General features: G+C 38.8%; 2 long non-coding RNA genes and 2 other non-coding genes across 4 annotated transcripts in view; 3 read left to right on the forward strand and 1 right to left on the reverse strand.

Moving 5' to 3' along the window:
• The window catches only part of LOC145738452 (uncharacterized), a 165,479-nt gene that overhangs the window by 62,472 nt on the left and 75,983 nt on the right, over window positions 1-27,024 (forward strand). The gene's annotated exons all lie outside the window — the stretch shown is intronic.
• Window positions 1-27,024, reverse strand: part of LOC145738457 (uncharacterized) — a 404,307-nt gene that overhangs the window by 54,078 nt on the left and 323,205 nt on the right. The gene's annotated exons all lie outside the window — the stretch shown is intronic.
• On the forward strand, window positions 22,326-22,444 carry LOC145738547 (5S ribosomal RNA). The gene has a single exon (XR_014180802.1). It is a non-coding gene; the product is annotated as a 5S ribosomal RNA (ribosomal RNA).
• Window positions 22,632-22,750, forward strand: LOC145738539 (5S ribosomal RNA). Its single transcript, XR_014180794.1, has one exon. It is a non-coding gene; the product is annotated as a 5S ribosomal RNA (ribosomal RNA).

The following is a 27,024-nucleotide window of genomic DNA, read 5'->3' on the forward strand; positions in this document are numbered from 1 at the left end:
ACCAGTATCCTGTCCGCAGCGCCAAAATTATGTTGGGATCCTCTTGGAACTAAAACTTGCACAAACACTAAATGACTTTTATTAAAAATATGAATTACAAATGTCGGGGGACCGACCGTACAGAACTTGTCAAAGGACTAGAATGCGTAGAGCTAGCGATAGGGTCGATTTTTATACTACTTGTTATCTGGGAAAATGGGTTATGTGCTCTTGCCGAAAGGGAATCTTATTAGATTTATTAGTGGCCTTTAAGTGATAAAAGTAATTAAAAGGGCAACCAAACCTAATCGACCGAAAAATAGCTTAATTAATATGACAGATTTATGCGACAACTAGTAATAAACAATATTAAAATATTTGGGAAAAGGTTACATTATAATAGGGTTTATCGCACTATTCTAAAACTATTAGGAACAGTGTTGAAATTAATTAATGATAAAAGAAGGCCTACGTGACGGTCCTAACAATAGGCCAATGTCAATTGAGTGATTTAATTTTTTTTTTAAACATCTAGTGAATAAAAATATGTTTAAATCGTTGCTAAGCGTTGAATAATTGACTAAAAACAGGACGAATTTTAATAAAATATTTTATTAATTTAAAATTGTAGGTACACCCCATTCATTGCACTGCGCCCCGTAGATGTGACATTAATGTTTGTTTGTTTACATCTGTAAATAGGCCAATGGCATTCAGAGTGATTTAATTTTTTTTAAACATCTAGTGAATAAATAGCTATTTATGTAACCAGTTACGAAAAGATCGATTTTGTGTAACGAATGAATGTTTGTAGGGCGAGCGCAGCGAGGTCCTACAATTTGAATGAGTTACACAATAAGACGTTTTCGAAACGTGTTGCATACATAATTTTTTCTAATTTTGACCAAAAAGCGGTTAAAACCATCTTTTAAAGTGATTTAACACAAATATTCACTTTCATAGCACCTTGTATAAACAGTGACAACGACATGTTATGATGGATGTCGCCCATATGTTTCTACGGAAATGCATAAAAACAGAGAGTGATAAAATGAACTTTTCATAACTAGTTACATAAAGTGATACTTTATGTAACTAGTTACATAAAGTAAAACGTTTTGTCACTACTCAGTTTTGAAAAGTGTCACTTTATATGCCAAAATTAGAAAAAATATGTTTAAATCGTTGCTCAGCGTTGAATAATTGACTAAAAACAGGACGAAATTTAATAAAATATTTTATTCATTTAATTTAATAAAATATTTTATTCATTTAATTTAATGAAATATTTTATTAAATTTTGTCCTGTTATTAGTCAATTATTCAACGCTTAGCAAAGATTTAATCATATTTTCAAGGCTTAACAATCATACTGACCAAATCCGGACGATCTAAATTATACAAACTCTCTAAAATTTACTGTCAAATCTTTGAAACTTTCAAAAGCTTTTTCATTCTTATTGTAAATAGAACGCCCTATATATTTTGTCATGTCATTGGATGCGGATTTAAAAAACAAAACTTTTTTCTAATTATGTCCTTACCGATATTCATAACCGTTTTAAAGATATTTGCCATAAATCAATTTAATGCCCGCTTTAATGATTAATAGTATCAAAAGGTTTTTTTGACAGGTATGCGCCCAAGCGTCAGAATCTATTATAAAGGTTTTGACAAAATGCAAAAAAATATAACTAAATAAACTTAAACAATTTTTTATTAGAACTTATGTTGTGCTCATGTACAAAATGTTTTCCATTTTCTTCCAAGCTAAACGAAGGCGTGTATTGAAAGACCTTGCCACTCTTCTCAAAATACCAGGGTAATTTCTTGAGATGCATTTTGTATTCTTTGCTGCATATCTTCAGGAGTGGTTGGAGGGTCCTGGTAAATAGTTTCTTTAACGAAACCCTATAAAAAAAAGTCTAAACTAGTTAGGTCAGGTGACCGTGGCGGCCACTTAGTTGGTCCTCCTATTCCAATCCAACGATGTCCAAAAGCTTGATTCAAGTGGTTCCTAACTTGCATTGAGTAATGCGCTGGGGCTCCATCATGTTGCAGCAACATTGCATTCCTGGTGGCTAAAGGTATATTTTGACACAAGCGGGGTCGTTAAAAAAGTGGGGCCCAAAGACAAAACCTCCAATAATTCCCCCCCACACATTAATAGACCATCTATGTTGTTTATCAATTTGTCTAAATATTCTTGGATTGTGGTCCGAATAATAATGGAAATTATGTCTATTTACGAACCCGTTCTTGTGGAAGGTGGCCTCACCCGAGAACACACCGTGTCAAAAAAGTTCAAGTTGAACCTTATTTTAGCCTGGGCCCAGTTACAAAATTCCATGCGTTTTTGGAAATCTTCCTCAAGAAGTTCCTGATGAAACATGATGCAATACGCGTGGAAATAGTTTTCCTTTAAAATACGTTGCACGGAGCTTTCACTAACGTTCTGCGTATCAACCAGTTTCTCCTGACTTACAGAGGGGTTTTCCACGACTTGCAACATTACATCCAGTTCCTTTTCTTCTGTTTGAACCGCCCTATCTCAAATTGGTTTGGGGTAATCCACTTTCCAGGTTTGTGAAAACCGTTCCAATAGATTCTGAAAGCTCCGCTTATCTGGATGGCGTCGTTCTGGATAACGTTCTGCGTAAATCCGACTCGCCGCTCGTTTTTTTGGGACACAATATGAAAAGCACTCCCAATATGAAAATCATATCCACAAGCTCTTCTCTGCTATAATTCATTATAAAAGACGCATAAACCACTTAAGTAAGATATGAAATGTCATACAACAATTATTTCTTATTTGGCAAAAAAAGCCTCATGTCACTTTAACCGAACCTGCTTTTGAAACGCTGAGTAAAACGGGTTTTTGGTAAAAATCTTTAAAACGGTTATGAATATCGGTAAGGATATAATTAGAAAAAAAGTTTTGTTTTTTAATTCAACATCCAATGACATCAAAATATACAGAGCGTTCTATTTACAATAAGAATGAAAAAGCTCTTTAAAGTTCCAAAGATTTGACGGTAAATTTTGGAGACCCTGTATAATATAGATCGTCCAAATTTTCTCAGTATGATTGTTAAGCCTTGGTTAATGCATTTCTGGTTTAAATCAAATAATCACTTACCAGTTTTATTTTTAGAAACTTGTATATCCAGTGATGTATAATTTTTTTCGTTTAGGATTCTTAAAATAAATCCATTTTTCATCGCAAAACTGATTTTTTTTCGTGTCTTTGAAGCAAAATTTCACAAGTGGTCTTCCGGTTTTCCATTTGTCTTTCATTCAATTCATGTGGCACCCATTTTCCACACTTTTGGATCTTTCTCATAGCTTTCAAACGGTCAGAAATTGTTTGTTGTGCAACATTTAACATTTCTGCCATTTGCTTTTGACTCAAAGTATCATCTTCATCCAATATTGCTTGCAGTTCGGCGTCATCAAACTTTTTTGGTGGTCTTCCACGTTCTTCATTTCTCACATCAAAATCATTATCTTTGAACTGTTGAAACCATCTTTTGCATGTTGCTTCTGATAGAGCATGATCACCATATGCCTCGACAAGCATTCGATGCGACTCTGCAGCACTTTTCTTCAAATGGAAACAAAAAATCAATGCTTTCCGCAAATCATCACTTTCCGGTATAAAATTTGACATTTTCAACACAATAAAAAAATATGATGTTGTTTGTTCAATGACTGGAAGGTTATTGGTTATGTTTGACAGATGTCATACCAACCAAACAGAAAAAAAATTAAGGCCCGTTCACAACGAATAATCCCTACCGACACAATGGTATCCTAACGCTCATTTCATACCGGTACACCTGGTATATACAGTGATGTAAAACCAATTTTTTTTACATTTAATTTTTTTGCTCCCATCTTTGTCAACCGATTTTAATAAAGTTTTAGGGTTATGTAGAAAAACATAGAAAACACCTAAACATGTAGAAAAATAGGGGGGTTGCAATGAAGGAAAATATGTCATCATAACGTCACATTTTTGTGGGACACCCTGTATAACCAAAACTATTTTCCATAAATGCATTTGGTTCGAAGATAATGTGTACAAAATTTGAAAGTCCTAAATTAAATAATAACTGAGCTACAAAAGACGGGAGCTGAGAAGAATCACCCTATATATGCTTAGTATTCGAATTTATTATGTTCAATTTTCAAAGTCCCTACGGCACGCAAGGACAAGTGATCGGTACCAAAATTATTGTTCTTGAAGCCATTGTAACTTTTTTGCATTTTTATGAAACGGAAGAAGATTTAACGTAAGTCCTTGAAGCCATTGTAACTGTTGAATGTACAATTTTTATGGGTCCCTTATGTTAAAATGGCTATTTCATAAAATCAAAAGATTTAAGAGCAGCTTAACTGCTCTTTAAGCCATTGTAACTTTCTTGCACAATTTTTATGAGACCCTGATGTTACAATGGCTAATATGTAAAATAGAATTTTGCAAAATGGAATGAAATCCTTAAAGCCGTTATAACCATTATATGTACAGGGTGCTGCATTTTCGATGGTTTTACGGGGTACAGAGAAAACGGTAATAGATAGAAAAAAAGTAGCATACGTGTTCTGATCTCTTTTTCTGAGCTGAGATGACTGGCGAAAAGTGGGCGGCGCAAACTTCTTTTGTTTCAAAGATACGGGGGGTTTTCAAAAATTGGTAATTTTTGAACTTCTGTATTTGAGTTGCTCTTAAAGTTATCAAAAAATTTGATTTAGAATCCAATGGCGTGGTCAGTTTTTTTCTATTCCATTTAGTTTCTGACATATGAGAGTAAGTTATATTTTTTTAAATGGAACATCCTATATATTTTTACGTCATTTAATTCGGTTGATTTTTACCTTTTCAACGGTGTATTACAACATATAAGTTTGTAGAGGTTAATCCTGTTATTTAAAAAAAAGACCTTTGCTAAGCTAAAAAAAGACCAATATCTAAAATACCAAACAAAATCGGAAATCATATAAACTAACACATCAGGAAATTAAATATTTTTAATAAATCTCATTAAAAATCTAAGTTACAAACAGTTCTTGTTGGGTTGTAATTAGCAACAGAGTAATAACTTTGAACGTTTTATTTTATGATCAGAAAATTAAATTAGACAGCCCGAAAAATTTCACAACATCAACTTCAAAAACTAACTTGTACCATATTACAAAAAGGTAATTTTACCTTTTTACAAACTAGACATACTTTTAACTCGTCTTATTTAAGATTAGTTATAACAAATTCTAACAACCTCTCCTAATATTAAATAAGAATACTTATTATCTATTACAAGTACAAACACATAAATCTAATCCAACATCGTATAACATTTAAAATTTTGAAATTTCACTTTATCTAAAGGTTTGGTTAAACTATCTGCAAGCTGCTCACTACTCGGACAATAAAACAATTTAACAATACCTTCAGATACCTTCTCATTAATAAAATGATACCGAACATCAATGTGCTTGCTGCGTTTGTTAAACTGTCCATTTTTAATTATAGTAATAGCACTTTGATTATCAACATGTAGATTTATATTTATATATACTCCCAAAAGCTCATCTATAACTGATTTTAAAAACAAAGCTTCTTTAATACATTCTGCAGCAGCTATATACTCTGGTTCAGTACTGGAAAGTGATACTATAGGTTGGCGTTTAGAACACCATGCTACAGGACCACCACAAAATTTTATGATGTACCCTGTAGTGCTTTCCCTTGAGTATATATCTCCTGCAAAATCTGAGTCACCATAAGCTAATCAATTTAAATCCTCACTATGACTTGTATATTGAATGCCCAAATTGATTGTTGAAACTAAATAACGCAAAATTCTTTTAATTATACCGCATAAGATATGTCTGGCCTAGTTTTATTTGAAACATATAGCAATGTACCTACTAATTCTCTGTAAGGAAAAACTTTGTTCAAACAAGTATCATCAGTGCTTGGATTATAAATCATAGGAGTACTAACTGGTTTCATGTTTTCCAAACCAAAATCATCCAAGATTTCTGATATGTACTTACTTTGAGAAAGTTTAATAGAATCTTTGCCTTTGCAAATCTCAATACCTAAAAAGGAAGTTGGATTTTTACAGGACACTATCTCAAAATTAGTTGTTAATTTCTGAATCAAAATATTAATCTGTTCCTCATCATTTCCTAAAATTAGACCATCATCTACGTAAATCGCTAGAAATAAGGTGGATGATTCATTTTTGAATATACATTGTTCACTTTTAAGGTGTATCAAACCAATTGATTTTAAAACAGAAGTAAAATGTTCATTCCACCTCATTCGACTTTGTTTAAGCCCATACAATGCTTTTTTTAACAAACAGATTTTATTTTTACTGAAGACCTCTGTAACACTATCTTCAAAATCACTTCCGCAGCTTAACGAACTCTGGGCCCATAACCTATTGGGTTGTAATTAGCAACAGAGTAATAACTTTAAACGTTTTATTTTAGGATAAGAAAATTAAATTAGACAGCCCGAAAAATGTCACAACATCAACTTCAAAAACTAACTTGTACCATATTACAAAAAGGTAATTTTACCTTTTTACAAACTAGACATAATTTTAACTCGTCTTATTTAAGATTAGTTATAACAAATTCTAACAGTTCTACCGTCACTTTAATAAGAAAAGTGGTAATTTCTATTTTCTACTATTTTTAAGGTAGAAGTTAAAAAAACTGTTTATAAACGACATGTACCATGTTAATATGAACATAGCCAAATTTTGTTTCGACTGTGGGTATTTTTATACATACTATTTAGCACTTTTTTGTTAAGGAAACGCTTTTTTTCTAATTACCCAGACTAACGTTTACAAACTTATATGTTTTAATACACCGTTGAAAAAGTAAAAATCAACAGAATTAAATGAACTAAAAATATATAGGGTGTTCCATTTAAAAAAATATAACTTACTGTCATATGTCAGAAACTAAACGTGATAGAAAAAAACTGACTACGCCATTGGATTCTACGTCAAAACTTTTACCGGAAACCGTTTTTCCTTTTTTGATAACTTTCATAGCAAATGAAATACAGAGGAGGTTCCAAAATGACCATTTTTCAAAAGCCCCCCGTATCTTTGAAACAAAAGAAGTTTGCGCTGCCCACTATTCGCCAGTCATCTCAGCTCGGAAAAAGAGATCGGAACACGTATGCTACTTTTTTTCTATCTATTACCGTTTTCTCTGAACCGACCGCTACCACAGTAACTTTACCCCCGACTACCGTAGTAGTTAAAGTTACCGAGTCACTTACGACGACCGCCCCCATTTTTACAACGCCATCGACGTGGGGTACTACGCGCCCCATCCCCAGTTGCAACACTGCCGTAACGTTCACCTCGGCTTACACCACGCTACCGATCCCCGGGGTTCGAGCCCCCCTCTATCTTTGACTTTACCGGTGACTTATCTCTGGATACCGCCCATGACCACGGCCAATGAGGCGTTAACAAAGCCACTTTCCTGTCTGCCGGAACCCACGCCGACCCTGAACCGGCAAACATCCATGTATTTTCGAGCTCAAGACTGGAAAGTCTACTTTAATGAACAGGATGATCCTGTTGCTTTCCTGGAGCAATTAATGGAGATTTGCGCCGCTAATCAAATCCATCCAGATTTATTAGTGCCGCAATTACCTATGGTGTTGCGTGGTAATGCGCTATTGTGGTTCCGAAACAACCGGCACCGTTGGGCGACGTGGCAGCAATTTGAGACTGATTTCCGCACTTTTTATTACCCTCTGGATTACTATGATGATCTTGAGGCGCAGATAAGCCGCAGATTACAAAAACAAGGGAAATCTGTCAGTCTGTACTTCACTGACTTACAAACTATGATCCGCCGACATGGCAGTATAACCCCTGAACAGGAGCTACGTTGGTTGTACCGCAATATGACACCTCAATTAAGACAGATGGTCCGGCCGACCGAATTTTACGATGTGTTAACTCTGTCACAGAAAGCCCGTGAGACCGAACGCCTCTTAGAGGAGGTAAGGCAGGCAGAGGCATGTAGTTACCGCCCTCAACCTGAGTTTACTAGAGTGAATAGTAATCAGGAAACGACCGTAAAATCACAACCAGTACCCGAGACACGGGTTACCGTACCAGGCCGCCCACGACCAAATGAAGTGAGTCGACAGCCTCGCCCCAACCAGTTTCTCAATACAACGCACAACAGGCCACCCATCCCGTACCGAAAACCGTCAGGATGCTCCCGTGGGCAATCCTGGAGGAATATGCTGGCGATGTGGAGAGACTGGGCATTTCCGTACAGAACTCCGTCTGTTCTGTTCCAGATGTGGGAAACAATGTGTACAGTCTCGGCATTGTAATTGTGCACGGCCGGAAAACTAGAAGGGCGTTGTGATAATGCGAGGAAAGCACAACCGCCCGACGTAACAGCCTCGACCCACCTTGTTCCGACCGTTACCGCCTGTCAGCCGTCCTTTGTAAATACCGTTCAGCCGTCAAACCCCATTTTACCGACCGTTACCTTAGCTAACGTTACCGTACCGCCTGTTCCTGTATCCTGTTATACCGTACCTAAGAATACCGCCGATAAGACGAACATCTCACCGACCGTTACTCCAGCTAACTTTACCGTACCGCCTGTTCCTGTCACCTGTTATACCGGACCGCCTGTTCCTGTCACCTGTTGTACCGTACCGCCTGTTCCTGTCACCTGTTATACCGTACCGCCTGTTCCTGTCACCTGTTACACCGTACCGCCTGTTCCTGTCACCTGTTGTACCGTACCGCCTGTTCCTGTGTCCTGTTATACCGTACCCAAGTATACCACCGACAAAGTTGACATTACCGTACCGACCGTGTCTGCACTACACCGTACCGACGTTAGTCCAGTTACTAAAGTACCTAACGTTATTACCAGTTACCCTGTACCGACCGAGACGTTGGATAACGATTCTGGCACAAAAGACTACGTTTATCCGACCGCAACACCAGACCTTACCGTACCGACCGTCCCAGTACCGTCTGTTGCTGATATACCAGCAGTTACCGCCCTTAATGCTTTCGTGTCAACTGACAACCGACCCCACATATCTGTCAGAATATTTCACACAGACTTTATGGCATTAGTAGACACTGGTGCTGCCCGTTCATACGTAGGGGCCGTGGTACGACAGTTATGTCTTAGGCACGATTGCACACCTCTCCGTCCAACTGTTGAAAACGCTAAAGTTGCAAATGGCAGTAAGGTGGATATTACCGAGGCTTTCAGGGTCAAACTGAATTTTGAGGGCTACCCGACTGTAACGGAGGTGTTTCACTATTTACCAGGGTTAACCGTATTTATCGTACTTGCTATGGACTTACTAGGAAAACATCCTTTCCAAGTAAATTTGCAGACAAGGGCTGTACAAATAGTAAGCCCTAGACCAGTCCGTATACCGCAAAAGATTAGTCCAGTCAACACTATTGAACCGCCTGAGCCTTTAACGTTAACCGAAACCGAAAACGCCAGACTGCAACAGTTTTTAAACGCCGAACTTCCAAAGTTTGACCGAATTAGAGGCGTAACTCCACTAACCACACATACCATTCATTTGGAGCAAATCGAGCCGATTAAGCAACGCTATCACCCTCGCAATCCTCGTATGCAGGAGATTATTAATACCGAGGTAAAGCAGATGTTGCGAGACGGTATTATTGAGCCGTCAACCAGTCCGTGGAGTTCCCCTGTAGTAATTGTCCGTAAAAAGGATGGTAAACACCGTTTCTGTATTGACTTTCAAAAAGTCAATGACGTTACCCGAAAAGATGCATACCCGTTACCTTTTATTAATGCAATCTTGGACAAACTCCGCCGTGCCCGTTATATATCCAGTATTGACTTGAAACAGGGTTACTGGCAAGTAGCTCTTGATGAAGCTAGCAAACCAATTACCGCATTTACGGTGCCGGGCATGGGCTTGTTTCAATTCAAAGTCATGCCGTTTGGTTTACACTCTGCTCCCGCTACGTTTCAACGATTAATGGATAGAGTCATCGGCCCCGATATGGATCCGTACTGTTTTGCGTATCTGGACGACATTATTGTTCTTGGGGAAACCTTTGAACAACATCTCGACAATCTGTCCGAGGTTTTCCGTCGTCTCCGAGCTGCGAACTTGCGCCTGAATCCGGATAAATGTCAATTTGGTCGGAAATCCCTCCGTTACCTGGGCCACCTGGTTACGTCCAGTGGTATCCGTACCGATCCAGAAAAAGTGTCGGCTATTCAGGAACTGCCGGCTCCGACCAACGTGAGAGGCGTTCGCCGTTTTCTCGGTGATGCGTCCTGGTACCGCCGTTTTGTCAAGGACTTTTCCAAAATTGCTTCTCCTCTAAACCGACTTTTAAAGAAGGGAGTGAAGTGGTCTTGGTCAGCGGACGAGCAGCATGCATTTGAGCAGCTGAAAAAGTGCCTAACCGAAGCCCCCATTTTGGCCTGTCCAGATTTTTCCCGGCCGTTTGTACTACAAACAGACGCGTCGGATCATGGGCTAGGTGCTGCATTAATACAGCATGATTCCAATGGCGATCACATTATCGCTTATGCTAGCAGAACGTTGACAGCTACTGAACGAAAGTTTTCGGTGACCGAGAAAGAATGCTTGGCAATAGTATGGGGAGTCGAAAAAATGAGACCGTACCTTGAAGGCTACCGTTTTACCGTGGTGACGGATCACCAGTCCTTACGTTGGTTGCACTCTCTAAAAAGCCCATCTGGCCGATTAGCCCGTTGGAGTATCTATCTCCAACAATTTGATTTCGAAATCAAGTACCGAAAGGGGATACTGAATAAAGTAGCTGACGCTTTATCTCGGGACCCCGTGCCGTCCAACTCGGTTGGCGATCCACCCGAATCCATAGCGCTGATCGAAAATTTTGAACCGTGCTCCTGGTATAGCGCTAAAATGGCGGCGGTCGAAGCAAATCCCAAAAATTTCCCTGACTACTGTATTAAAGAAAACCGTCTCTACCGCCATTTTTGGGATTTAAACGAAGTCACGTCTGCAGAGTCTGCCAGTTCGTGGAAACTTTGCGTCCCTAAGACCGCTAGGGCGGCCATTCTTCGGCAAAACCACGATGAGCCGGCCGCCGGGCATTTTGGGATTGCAAAAACCACCGTCCGTATAGCTCAGCGCTATTATTGGCCGGGAATGATGCGGGATATTGCAAATTACGTCCGCAATTGTCCTTCTTGTCAGCGTTATAAAGTATCGCAACAAGCACCGCCTGGGTACATGCAACCGTCACGAAATAACCGCCCCTGGGAAACCGTCTGTACCGATTTAGTTGGCCCGTTACCCCGTTCCGCAAAAGGAAACAATTACTTGGTAGTGTTTCAAGACCGATTTACTAAGTGGGTACAATGTCGAGCAATTAGGAAAGCAACGGCTCGAGCTGTAAGCCAAGCTTTGTACGACGAAGTTATAACTAGATTTGGGTGCCCACGAACCGTTTTGTCCGATAATGGCACGCAGTTTACCGGACAACCGTTCAAGCAATTGCTTGCGGAGCTGGGCATTGATCACCGGCTAACTCCACCGTATACGCCCCAAGCCAACCCCGTCGAGCGAGCTAATAAGACTCTCAAAACCATGATCGCCCAGTTTTGCGAAGGGGATCACCGTAAGTGGGACGTACTGCTCCCCGATTTGCTGTTCGCCGTTAACACGTCGCAACATGACTCTACCGGATACACGCCGGCTTACTTGAATTTTGGTCGGGAGTTAGAGCCACCAAAAGCTTTGTTCCGTTCTGTCAGACCGGAACCCGACGGCGCCGAGCCGTTAGGGGAACCCCAGCACGCCGATATTGGGGAGCACAGCAACCGGCTCAAACAGCTCAATGATATTTATGAGCTGGTCCGTTTAAATCTGGGTCGGGCGTTCACCACTCAAAGCCGGCATTATAATTTGCGGAGAAGAGAGTGGCGGTGTCATGTGGGAGATCAGGTTTATCGGCGTGAAAACCCCTTGTCCTCAGCGGTCCGAGGTTTTGCCTCAAAGCTAGCGCCTAAGTTTTCAGGGCCCTACACCGTGGTTAGGGTTCTTTCTCCGGTGGTGTATGATCTTAAAAGCTGCACCGGTAAAATTCTGCGCCGTATTCATATTAAAGACTTAAAAGCGGCACATGACGGGGCCGAATTTAATGAAGCCCGCGTGTAAACCACGCTGTGAGTTGGGGCGGGTGACAACCGTTAGCAACCGTAACGTAAACCGTATTTGTTACCGTACCGACCGTAGCCGTTAGTCTAGATGACCGAAAGAAAGTGTTTACCGAAGTTCCGGCGGCGCTTACCGGGGGAACCTACGTTTTCTGCACCTACTTATCCATCGGCCATCTGTAGCCGAGACCGGAAGTGAGAAAGGTGTTCGGGTTCCGCGATTTAGGTTAAGTTAGGCTAGGGTTTCGTAATTTTATAGAGCCTGTGATTATTTTTTTTTTCATTGTATTGAGTCTGTGATTTAGTTTTGTAATTTCTGACTGTTTACTGTTGCGCTACTGTTAAGGCCGTCTATTTCGAAAAGTTTTTTTTTCCGTACGAAGAGGGGGTGTGTAACGAAGTTACTAAGTTTTACCACCGTTTTCTTAATTAAATCGATCAACCGGAATCATCATTTTAATTACTTAAGTTCCAACAGTCGGATTTTCTCCGTTCTTGTCAGTTTAGGTTCGGGACGTCGGTTACTTTTCGTTAGGGTCATAGCGATGTGTCGCGGAAAGCCGCTAATTGATAAGTGCGTGGTTAATAAGTTTTACGCGGCCGAATGTTCAGCGGCTATAGTACCGCAGTTAACCTGCAAAGGCGTCCTGCCGGCACCCAGTGTGTGGCAGTGCGCGCGGTTCCGGTCCCCCATACATGGTACGTAGGTGAGTGGGAGATTGCAGGAAATAAAACTGGCCTGCACGTGGCAAACGGTCTCTTCCACCTGCGGTCAGCGACCGAACCAGCCAGCCTGCTCCGACACGAAACCCGACCAGCAGTAAGTACCATTCAACCACGTGTACCGGTACGGCATCTGTTCTGGGCCTATACCGCAATACCTGTCCGTTCCTTTTGATTTTCCCAGTAGTTAGTACACCGTAGTTAGCCGTCGTTAGGACTCGTATTGACCCGACGGATTTTCCCAGTAATTAGTACACCGTAGTTAGCCGTCGTTAGGACTCGTATTGACCCGACGGATTTTCCCAGTAATTAGTACACCGTAGTTAGCCGTCGTTAGGACTCGTATTGACCCGACGGATTTTCCCAGTAATTAGTACACCGTAGTTAGCCGTCGTTTGGACTCGTATTGACCCGACGGATTTTTCCCCGTAGTTAGTATACCGTAGTTAGCCGTCGTTTGGACTCGTATTGACCCGACGGATTTTCCCAGTAATTAGTACACCGTAGTTAGCCGTCGTTTGGACTCGTATTGACCCGACGGATTTTCCCCAGTAATTAGTATACCGTAGTTAGCACCCGCATTTCTCCTGTTCTTGACCGCCAGGACAGCTGCCGTGGACACCGTTAACGTGTACACCTTTTATTTGACCGCTTTTATTGGTACGTTTAACTGCTTTGTCACCCGCGTCCCGACTTACACGCTTTAGGTTGAAATTGATCACTTAAAACAAAGTTACACGCTCTCTCTCATTTTTACACTTGCTGTTGTTTCCGTTCAAGATTTAAGATACCGTTAGGGTTCCGACTTTTGTTTTTCCGATTGGTTCTGTTCGTTAACCACCGTAGGTCCGTAGTCATAATTTTGGTTAAGTGTTTCAGAGTGTTAATTTCTGTTCAGTTTGTTTGAAAACACGACCCGGTGAGCTTGTAAATTAATTTTTGTCTTTCATTGGGCCTGTCAGCCTTGCAAAACCTTAGCGCCCGCTTTCCTTCTTCGACTGTCTTAAAAGTTACCCCGTTAGACGGAGCGTTTTCCTGGTTTACGCTCCGCGGTTATTTGAAACCAGGTGGCGCCCGAGGCAATTACAATCAGACTAGTACCAAAAGGGGTATTTCATTTGCCCCCAACAAAAGAGCGTCACAACCCCATCACGCCCATCAAGGTCTACTAATAAAGAACTTACGTGCTACTACCAGAATGCACGTGGACTGCGAAGCAAAACAGATAACTTTTTGCTCAACGTTCTCACCTCCAACAATGATATAATCGCCATAACCGAATCATGGTTACACTCGGACATACTTGATGCTGAATTGTTCCCCAACACATACACAACGTATCGCTGTGATCGATCTCGGGACCTGACTGGTGCTTCAAGGGGTGGCGGTGTATTGCTGGCTGTCTTGGATACCCTTAATGCTCAGCGTCTCGACTTCAGTGATTTTTGCGATAAAGCGCCTTTTATTGACATCGTGGGTTGCAGGTTAATGATTGGCCACTTGGTAATGTATATAATTGTACTTTATATACCGCCCTCAGTGGAAACAACTCAACTTGAATGTGTATTGCTGTTGGAATTGCTCTCATATCTTGATTATTTATATTGTAAGAATGTTCTTATTCTGGGTGATTTCAATATCCCAACCTTCACATTAAATCCGCCCAACCCGAACCCCAAACATCTACTCTTGACCAATTTCGCTATGATGCTTAACCTTTCACAACATAATAATATTCCAAATGCACGTGGTCGGTGCCTTGATCTCGTTTTTGCTAATTTTAATTTACTGGTGTCAGGGAGTGAATATTCCCTTGTAAACGAGGACGCACATCATCCTTCATTGCTGGTTAACTTTTCAGCCTCTATTCCTCGTTCTGACAACTTTCAAATAAATAAAGTCAATAAGGTCACTTTTAATTTCAGAAAAGCGAATTTTCCCGTTTTGTATGACATGATCCTAAAGACGGATTGGAGCCCGGTCACCAACCACAATAATGTCAATGAAACATTGAATCAATTTTATATTAATTTGTGCAACATATTTCAGTTATGTGTACCTCATAAAATCACCCGTCGTCGCCGTTTTCCACCCTGGTTCAATAAAGAAATAATTAACAACATATTCAGTAAAGAAAAAGTCCATAGAAATTACAAAAAGCATGGTACTGAACACTTACTTCAACGTTTCAGAACACTGCGCTCTATTATTAAAGTCCAGACCCATGTAGCTTACACGACTTATTTACGAAAAATTGAGCAAAATCTACCATCTGATCCCAAGCAATTCTGGGATTTTGTCAAAGATAAAAAGAAACTTTCAAAAATTCCAAATACCGTCACATATTCGAACAGGGTTCATCGTGGATCCGAAGATATTGTATCGGCTTTTGCTGACTATTTTCGTTCGACGTATACCGACTCAATTCCCTTGGATAAAGTTCAACATTCCAATGCAAGTGCCTGTATTCCTGCGTCAGTAAAAGTATTGGATATTGATGAAAACGATATTCTGCTTGCTGCCAAATCGCTAAGCAATAAATTGACATCTGGTCCCGATGCTATCCCCAGCTTCGTCGTCAAAGATTGCGTGTCGGCGCTGCTTCGCTTCCGCTTAGACATATATTTAATTTAATTTTAAAAACAAGTACTTTTCCTAACAAATGGAAAGAAGCCAAAGTCTGCCCTGTACTCAAAAAGGGTTCTTCCGACATAGTGGAAAATTATCGACCCATTTCCATTCTAAGCAATTTTTCGAAATTATTTGAGATAATACTTTATAAATACATTTTCTGTCAAGTTAAAAACAGTATGTCTACCTATCAACATGGCTTCTTTTCTCATAGATCATGCGCCACCAATTTAGCCTGCTTTTCACAGCATGTCTGTCAAGCGCTAAATGATAGGAAACAGGTTGATGTTATTTACACCGACTTCCAGAAAGCATTTGATCGAGTGGACCATTTCGTTCTGCTCGACAAATTAGATAAACTGTTCGGGTTTTCTGATTCTTTAATTGACCTTGTAAAATCATACCTATCATCTAGGCGACAATTCGTTCAAATTGAAGGATTTACTTCGAATGCTATTATTGCTAACTCTGGCGTGCCACAGGGATCTAACTTAGGACCCCTTTTATTCAACTTGTTTATCAACGATCTCCTGACTAAGCTTGACAGCAACAAGCTTGCTTACGCAGACGATCTTAAAATTTATAATATTATAGACACCATTGAAGATTGTTCTTCTCTGCAGGAAAACATTTCAACTGTCCATGAATGGTCGCTATGTAACAGACTGCATCTCAACGTGGGCAAGTGCAGTGTCACAAGCTATTATCGCATTAAGAATCCTTTTATCTTTCAGTACTCCATTGACAGTATGGAACTCACTCGATTGGGGGAAGTTTCCGACCTTGGAGTCATATTTGACACAAAATTTACATTTGTACCACACATCAATCAGATGGTTGGCCGCTCCATGAAGACCCTTGGTTTTATTATCAGAAATTGTAGAAAATTTTCCTGCAGTTCCACAATTAAGTTACTCTACTTTGCTCTTGTAAGATCCAAACTAGAATATAACAGTATCATCTGGCATCCTATCTATAAGTGTCACGAATATTCAATTGAATCTGTGCAAAAGAGATTTCTGAAATATTTAATTTTCAAAGAAGACGAAGTCTATCCCGACCGCGGAATTGATTATACCGAAGTTCTAACAAGATTTTCGATCCATTCCCTTTGCAAACGAAGAACTGTTCATTCTGTGAAATTTCTGTACAAACTCATGCACGACCTGATCGACTGTCCCTTATTGCTTTCATCTGTAAATTTTCACGTGCCACGTTTAAACTCCAAGCATCAAGTAACATTTCATGTTGATACTCCCTCATCTAACGTCCTATATCAAAACCCCATCTATGTAATGTGTAAGAATTTTAACAGTATGAGTAATCTTTGTGACATTAATTTTAGTGAAATGCACATTTTTGTAAACCTCTTATTGTAGGTGACATTCTGTTGCCTTATTGTTCTTGTCTTCTTCTTCTTCACTATTTTTTTTTTTCTTTGCTATTAGTTTAGTTTAGTTTAGATTAGTTTAGTTTAGTTTAGTTTAGTTTAGTAAGTTTTTTTCCTGTAAGTGGATGTATACATCTGTCGGAATAAACGGCTTTATTATAATTATTATTATTATTATTAAAACTACTAATACACCTCTGTATTTAAAAAATCCGCAACATTATAATCCTTCATTAAAAAAAGATATAATTAATGAAATGATATTCTATCTTTTCGAAGATGCTCTTAAATTCATTATAGTAGATTCTGAAAAAATTAAACCACACACTAAAGAGGAAATAAGTAAGATAATTAAAGAAAATCATAGTACATCAATTTCGGGTCATCCAGGTTTTAGTAAAACTTATAAAAGAATAAAAGAAAGTTTTAAATGGCAAAGTATGACAAAAGATATAAGAAATTTTATCAAAACTTGTCAAAAATGCCAAGAAAATAAAGTCAATCGCCATCCAATTAAAGCTCCTATGCAAATTACTTCTACCTCAAAACAACCCTTTGAAAAGTTATTTTTAGACATTGTAGGTCCATTGCCACTTACTGAGTTTGGAAATCGGTTTATTTTAACCTTACAGGATGATCTATCTAAATTTTCTTATGCGTATGCTATACCTAACCATGAAGCTCAAACTATAGCTGATAAATTTTGTGAATTTATGTTAATTTTTGGAATGCCAAAATCTATTGTTACCGATAATGGTACTGATTTTACATCTAATCTATTAAAAGAAGTAAATAAGCTCTTCAAAATAAAACATATCACTACCTCTCTTTATAGACCTCAAAGTAATGGAGCGTTAGAACGTTCACATTCTACCTTAAAAGATTATCTAAAACATTTTGTTAATCAAACTCAAGACAATTGGGATTTATTTGTCCACACAGCTATGTTTTCGTACAACACACTTATCCATACAACTACTCAATTTACACCTTACGAGTTGGTGTTCGGACACAAAGCTCTAATTCCCAATAAAGTCACGCAAAATCCTGAGTTCTTTTACACGTATGACTCATATCATAAACAGCTGCAATTGAAATTAAATAAATCATATCAAATTGCCCGAGAGAACATTGAAAAATCTAAAGAAAAGTCCAAGACTAATTACGATAAAAAAATAAATAATTTTGACTTTTCCGTAGGAGACGAAGTGTATGTACTTGATAAATCTTCAAAACCAGGAATGAGTAAAAAATTATCCCCGAATTACAAAGGTCCATATAAAATAATGAAAGTCAATGCCAATAATTCCGTGTCCGTTAAAATAAAAAATAAAATAGTCTCTTATCACAAAGACTTATTGAAACCATTTATTTCAGATGAAAACAGGTGTCATTCGACTTCTCTGGTTGATAACGATAACGTGGTCCATAATCGCCCACACGACGACGCGTGCTCATCAGCCATATCACATTACTCCGATTAGCGAACAAGCCGGAGTCTTTTATCAAAACTTAGGGAAGCTTAAGTTACAAGTCGATTCATTTAATCTTCTTTGTTTACGAAACATAACCTTTTACATAAATAAATTAAAATTAATCGAAAATGTGAATGTAAAATCTAAAACTATATGTTTTTCTTCGGATATCGAAAACAATAACCTATACACTCATACATTTCACTGTTCTGATTCTATTACAAAGTTTGAGTATCAAATCAAAACATTACAAAGGAAACTTGATACTATTATTCATTTAGTTGGTCATTCTTTGGATAATAGACGAAAACGCCGCGGATTAATTAACGGAGTCTCAACTGCATTTAAATGGTTATTTGGAACTCCAGATGCGGACGATGCAGAATATTATAGTGAAGCAATTGATGCTTTAACAAACAAAAATAGGGAGACGCAAATTTTGATGCAACAACAAATAAGAATAATGTCTTCAGCAATTGAAAACTATAATAATTCTGTCATTTCATTAAAAGTGAATGAAGAAAAAGTAAATAAAAATTTTGAAAAATTCAATGAATTTTCTACAAAAGTGACTAACAAGATCAATGAGTTTTTGCACATCAGACTAATAACTGAACACATTAATTTATTGTCGCAATTAATTGTCGAATTAAATGAAGAATATGACATTTTGATTTCATCAATTCTTTTTGCTAAGCAAGGAATCATCCATCCAATTAAGAGATGAAATTTTTAAAATAAAACTAAATAATGATATTAACTGTCCAATTTCATTGACCAATTATGATAATGTATACAAATATTTCTCAATTTGTAAATTACACGTAATTTACAATAACGACATTTTAATATTTGCGATCAAAATTCCCATAACTTCTGATCAGACGTACAACTTGTACAACATGATTCCTCTTCCAGTTTTTGACATCTTCACCTACACTTATTCATTTATTGATCCCTCAAGTCGTTTCTTAATGATAAGCACTACCAAAACAAGATTTGCTTTATTGAAAGACTTGTCTAACTGCAAAATCCTGGACGATACTACCAAACTCTGCGAGGATACAACTACATATCTAACTTCGCAAAAACCAGTGTGCGAGGTCCAGCTCAAAATAAGCCAATCCAGTACAATTCCCGTGGATTGTATTACAAAAACCATCAATGCTCATTTGGAGGCTTATCACAAGCTAACAGAAAATGAATGGTTATTCATCACTACCGATCCTGTCAGTGCAACCCTCTCTTGTGAGCCAAACTCGGAAGTTCTTTTGGAATTTACCCTTAGTAAAACGGGAATTCTAAAACTCGACACAGGATGCAAGTGTTTTACTTTATCATCTGTTCTTCAATCAACGTCTAACCGAACTAGTAATTTCACTAACTTCATCCCCAATGTAAACATCAATCAAGATGACTGTTGTATTAAGGATAGAGAAGATTTAAAGAAAGTGACCATGGAACCACTCCAATTAAATAACATCAATCTTGATGAATTGAGGCATGCCAAACATAAATTGGAAATGTTTGAAGAAACCCTCTAAAGTGAAATCAACAAACCATTTTTTGGAGAACATCATACCTTGTGGAACTTAGTCATTTCTGGCTCTATAATAATCGTCATTGCTGTCGGCATATGCTGTTGCTGTTGCAAGTATTGCTGCAGTTGTAAATGGATACCGATTATTGGAAGATTCCTGCCTGAAAAGAAAGTGATCCACCAGTTGACGTCTCATAGCCACAATTCCTCTATCTCCAATAGTAACATTTTTATACATTCAAATGCACCAGAAGAAGTGTTGCAACAGTTTAGACGAGACAGAGGACCCACTAAGCTACTACCCTTAAACTCCAGCCTCCCAGTGACTACCATGACTTCAACCTCGACCAGAGTACCAGTCGTCAGGAGTACAAACCCTCAAGACTACAAAAATCCTTTCGTCGTTAAATCGCGAAAATCCACCTCGATCAGAGACAATTAACTATTTATCTAGTTAAACTTACCTATATTCTTTATTTGTGGTATTGTTATTTTTAATCACTATTTTTAGTTGTTTAAGTTACCTATCTATCTTATTTATCTACTTTATGTTATTTTATGTTATTATTTTAAATCATTATTTTTAGATGTTATTCATATTCTTAATTTTATTGTAAATTTATATTTTGTTCTTCTTGAATTAATCAATTACGATATCTTGTTCTTATCTTATTGATTAATCTTAAGGAGGGAGGGATGTTATATTCCCACGCTTATTCCTATATTTTATTACATTTATACTTAGTCAGCTCTAGACCCACTTCATTCCATCTCTCTCTTTAATCGCAATTCTTTTTCGCTTACTAGTTTAAGTCTTAGGCCGCAAGCATTACTGTAGCATTCAATTACCATTCCGACTCTCAACCACATCTCATCATAGATTTTTAGTTTAAGAACGTAGTCATTAAACACCTTAACCAGTACTCGTGAATTTTACTTGTTCAACAACATCGAACCTAACAAAAATCATAAATCCCCTAATTGTGAATGGGGCCGCAATCCATCAAAAAACAGCTGCAAAATATTTGGGTATAATGTTAGATGATCGTCTGTCATTCCATAAACACATATCTTACACCTTGAGCCGCACTTTCTCCGCCCAACAAAAATTATATCCCCTTACTTGTGCAAAATCTCCACTAAGTCCCTATAATAAGCTATTAATATATAAGTGTATAATTAGACCTGCCCTCACTTATGGGGCTCCTATATGGTGCTCTATATCTGACACCCAAAGAAAGCGGCTCCAGGTTTTTCAGAACAGAATTCTCCGAGGTGTACTGTCAGCTTCAAAATACACAAAAATTCAAGATCTACACGATTTTACCGGTATAGAGTATATTTCATAATATATAGATGACTTATCTGAAAAATTTTATAGATCAAAAATATCCGCATCTCATCTGACAAAAAATTTAACCCGAGTAAGATTCGACCCCGCAAAACCTATCAAACACGGCCCACCTTATAAAAGGCTTCCGTTATTTTTTGAGCGGTGGCATCCTCCATAATTAGGTCACAAAGGTGAACAATCAGAATAATTTTATACCGCAAAACTGTCATTGTTTGGTTCAGGTGCTTGCTGTTTATGGTGAACGACCTTAAAAAAGGGGAATTCCTAGCGATTCCCAAAAAAAAAGGGTACGATAAACGTCCTAGATATGGACATAAATATTTACAGCGCTCGAATGCGGTGGCAGGTTGCAAAGTTTGAAATTGGTATTCTTCAATTTCTAAATTTGTTTATCTTTTTATCGCAATGACAACCAGTTTACTCACTATTAACAATATAAATTTCTACTTATTTATTTCACACGTATCTAAACATACACAATTTTTGAGCTGGTTTTTGAATTTTATTTTTCCAGCAATCAAAATTAATATACATACGCAATTTTACTAACTCTTATCTCTCGCGCTAGCGATATCTTATTCCTCAAATGTCTGCATAAGGGTTGAAACCCAGGTGGCAGACCCACTGATGCGTCTGTATTCGCACTCCCTGGATGTATTTCTTGGTCAAAACATCGACCACCGTGATTTATCACGATGTTGAAGTTGCTTCTTAGTGCGCTCGGCGTAACAGTTGTAACAACATTCATTTTATGTATTTACATCCATAGTGTAATAATTTGTTGTAATTTTGAAATATATGTATTTGTATTTATTGTTGTTGGTTCCCGTCCGATCACCGCAGTCAAGCAGCGTAGGGCGTGGTTAGTACTTGGATGGGTGACCGCCTGGGAACACCACGTGTAGTTGCCTTTTTTACACTTGTGAATGAAAATGACATTTGCATTTCTCCTACACTTTTGGTGGTTTTTATTACTCGGTTATTGATAACTTTTTAGACAACTGCCATACCACGCTGGATATACCGGTTCCCGTCCGATCACCGCAGTCAAGCAGCGTAGGGCGTGGTTAGTACTTGGATGGGTGACCGCCTGGGAACACCACGTGTTGTTGCTTTTTTTTTGCACTTGTGAACGAAAATGATATGAAATTTATGCTTTTTTTAAAGTCGGTTATATCATCTTTTTAGAAACTAACTACAGCTCTGAGATAATTTAGCCATTCATTTCAACCATGAAAATGACATTTGCATTTCTCCTACACTTTTGGTGGTTTTTATTACTCGGTTATTGATAATTTTATAGGCAACTGCCATACCACGCTGGATATACCGGTTCCCGTCCGATCACCGCAGTCAAGTAGCGTAGGGCGTGGTTAGTACTTGGATGGGTGACCGCCTGGGAACACCACGTGTAGTTGCCTTTTTTTTGAACTTGTGGACGTGTGGTGTTTAGCTTAGTAAAAAACTTTTTGTTTCGCAACAATTCAATTTGGTCATCAATCAACGGGAGTGGAAAATTATCTCGACGGTTAATCTTGTTTAAATCTCTGAAATCAACACACATTCTAGTCTTTCCAGACTTATTCTTAACAAGAACTATAGGAGAACTGTACTGTGAATTGCTCTTTCGGATAATTTTCCTCTAACATAAATCTTGTATTATTTCACCTACCTCCTGTCTCTCTTTGTGTGGAAATGGATTGTGATTTGAAAATCTGATTCAAATTTAGATCTGTCCATTGGATTTAGCCCTTCGTAGACATCCAAATCTGGAAAATTATCATTAGTATCAATCACATCTATCATCATAATTTGTTTATCAAAATTGTCAATCTCTAAATCTAAATCACATTCTAAATTATTATCATTAACTTGCTGAATACAAACATTGCTTCCCTCAACAGTAAACTTGACATTGTCGTGACATAATACATCTCTGCCTATTAGACAAGAATGATTCATAGCATAATCAGGAATTACATAAAGCTGTACACATAAATTCAAAGTTTGAATATGAACCTTACATTGAAATGAGCCTAAAAGTTCAATATTTGTCTGATTCGTGCAAACAAATCTTTCATTGTCACTTATTGGTTCCAAAATATTGTCACGAATGGGAAATCCATTTATTTAAAAGATGGACTTATTATTCAAAAAGTATAAATTCATTAAATTAAATCAGATATTCGGAGATGGCAAAATAATAAAATGCGTGAGGCAAAGTTACAGTCAGAATGCCCATAGTGCATCATCTCTATTTTTAGCGATGACAAATCCCCGCTACTGTTGCGATGCAGGCGACGAGGAATAACAAACTACGTCAGCCAGTCAATCGGGTATAAATTAAGCTCGACATGCGTTATGAACGAGAGACGATCAGAGACAGTCGAAGACTCTGCCTCAGACGGTAGAGCCCAGCCAGAAGACTCGGCTCGCACCACAAAATGTAGTCGTCCCGAATTCTGCAACCCGCACCGGGTTCGTAAATTAATTAAATAGTAAACCATTTTCTAAATTATAATAAATCGCGAGTGCCAAAGCCTCCAGAAAGCTGCCCTCATCATTGTTTAACAAATGATAGTATGGATTTATTAAAACATAACAATGAATACGGATACTAAGCATATATTGTTGGTTTTTCTTGGTTTCTGGACAATCTGTCCCGCCTCCCACATTGTCTTTCTGGCCTATAATAGTGACTATTAGTAGGTACATTTCGGTACCAATCACTTGTCCTTGCATACCGTAGGGACTTTGAAAATTCAACATAATGAATACGAATACTAAGCATATATGGTTGGTTTTTGTTGGTTTCTGGACAAACTGTCCCGCCTCCCACATTGTCTTTCTAGCCTATAATAGTGACTATTAGTAGGTACATTTTGGTACCAATCACTTGTCTTTGCATGCCGTAGGGACTTTGAAAATTGAACATAATGAATACGGATACTAAGCATATATTGTTGGTTTTTCTTGGTTTCTGGACAAACTCTCCCGCCTCCCACATTGTCTTTCTGGCCTATAATAGTGACTATTAGTAGGTACATTTTGGTACCAATCACTTGTCCTTGTATGCCGTAGGGACTTTGAAAATTGAACATAATGAATACGAATACTAAGCATATATTGTTGGTTTTTCTTGGTTTCTGGACAAACTGTCCCGCCTCCCACATTGTCTTTCTGGCTTTTAATAGTGACTATTAGTAGGTACATTTTGGTACCAATCACTTGTCCTTGCATGCCGTAGGGACTTTGAAAATTGAACATAATGAATACGAATACTAAGTATATTTTGATGGTTTTCTTGGTTTCTGGACAATCTGTCCCGCCTCCCACATTGTCTTTCTGGCCTTCAATAGTGACTATTAGTAGGTACATTTTGGTATCAAACACTTGTCCTTGCATGCCGTAGGGACTTTGAAAATTGAACATAATGAATACGGATACTAAGCATATATTTTGATGGTTTTTCTTGGCTTCTGGACATACTGTCCTCCCTCCCACATTGTCTTTCTGGCTTTTAATAGTGACTATTAGTAGGTACATTTTGGTACCAATCACTTGTCCTTGCATGCCGTAGGGACTTTGAAAACTGAACATAATGAATACGGATACTAAGCATATATTGTTGGCTTTTCTTGGTTTCTTTTTTATTTGATAATCCTCCACTGTTTTCTTCTTGAGAGATAATAATTTCTTCCTCTTTTGAAGATGTACCACCCATATTAAACCAAAATTTTATCAAATGAGCGCTTCAATAGCCAAGGTAATCCCCAAAATATCACTAAATAAATCAACGTTACTATCCCTAGCCAAAAGATAATAATGCCTAAAATGTCTTTTATAGCCCACACATTATTTTCCTCAATCGGTATCATACCCCAAAAAAATAAAAATAAAAAACTCAACTATTGTTTTTCATCCATCTCAAAACAGACCGGCACCTCCACCAAATGTCACGTTTAATTGATGAGCCCTTCTGGGTTCATCAATTAAACTGACTCACGACGTTAAACGTCGCGCTGGGATCTCAGTTTCAAGGATGGAATCAAACACTGAGTTTTCTATTAAACACTTAAATCTATTATATATCATATTGTCACGAATAACATAAGTTACACCATGTTCCGTTATCTAGTCTGGCCCCGGTCTCCCCCAGTACACTGCCGAATCAGCGAGACCGGCAAATTGGGGTCATGAGATGAGTATTTAATCAGCGTCTCAAGCCATCGAAGATTACTGGTCTCTGGGTCGGTCTATCGAGCATCAGTCCGAACTTCCTAGTGCCCGGACGGCTCGATACCTTCTTGGAAATCCAGGCTGAACAGACTAGAGTCCTTACGCAACCCAGTGGTGACCGTCGGGACTCTTGACCCTTTCAGTACCTAAAGTAAGTCCTTTAGGGCGTGTCGGTCATAGGGGCTCCCTGCTTGTATCGAGCGGGTTTCGCTTGGCGACACTTCAAGGGGGGCTTGCTGTGCCTAAAGTAAATCCTTCGGGCTTGTCGGACATAGGGGTTCCCTGCTCGTATCGAGCGGGTTCCGCTTGGCGGCACATCAGAAGGCCTTACGCACACTCACACACACACACACCCCCACGCACCCCCTCGTAGAGAGTGTTCCATGGGCGTCCCGCCTGTAGCGGTACTAGCGGCCCTCTTAATCTGGGGGTAAGGTTTAGTTAGGCATCATCTTCAGTATAAAAATAAAGGAGACATACTTGAGCTACGTTTGTTGTTTCTCTTCCTGCGCTACCCCCAAAACGTGACATGGTGGAGGTGCCTTGTTGAATCCCGGGGCTACTGATCTCCATATCTGTGGCCAAACCAAGCCGTACGCCCTAACAGGAATGAGAAAAGCGTACAACTTGAGATCAGCAAATCCTAGCAGCCCCTTTCAACCAAGGCACAGGAGTTCAAGCGTAGGAGACCCTTGGATGCAAGAAACAGATTACCTAACCCTTACGCTTGTAAATACAAGAAGGGAAGACACTGAGCAGCCACAAGAACCAGAAAACGATCTGGAAAATACAGTGATAGAGACAGGAGCACAAGTACACCCTGAGAAAGGAGATAAAGCATTAGAAGGCAAGAAGGGGTCAAGAGAAATGGCGGACATTACCATTTCGGCGGTTGAGGCAGGGGAAAAAACACCCGCACTACCTCAATTCATCAGCCCACCAACGTTCAACCCGGGCAGTGATTCAGCCCCTCAGTTTATCGGCACATACGAGCGAACGGCAGTGGCCAATAGCTGGAACGATGCGTTAAAAATACTATACTTTCACTCGTACCTGCAGGGCGCCGCAAACATTTGGTATAGAGAATATAAAGCAGCAAACCCTGACAGCAACTGGCAACACATTTGTCAAGCATTCAAGACTGAGTTTAGCGACGGTATCAACAGTCGCCATTTGCTTGCAAAGTTAAGGCAAAGGAAGCAAAGGGACCTGGAACAGACAAAGAATTATTTCTATGATCTAAGGGTCCTATACGAAGAATACAAAGAAAACGTGGATCTCGACGAATTCGTAGATATTTTCCAGAGTGGGCTAAAAGATATACCAAGAGCTAAATACTACTGGCTCACAAATTTTCCTAATAACCCACCTAGGAACTTGGACGAAGTCAAAAAACTTTGCATCACAATAGATAACGCTACTGAAAAGTTCTCGACACCGCTCACTTTTAGACCGC

This window comes from Ips typographus, linkage group LG15 (genome assembly GCF_016097725.1).
Source record: "Ips typographus isolate SLU linkage group LG15, UJ_Ityp_2.0, whole genome shotgun sequence".
Lineage (NCBI taxonomy): Eukaryota > Metazoa > Arthropoda > Insecta > Coleoptera > Curculionidae > Ips > Ips typographus.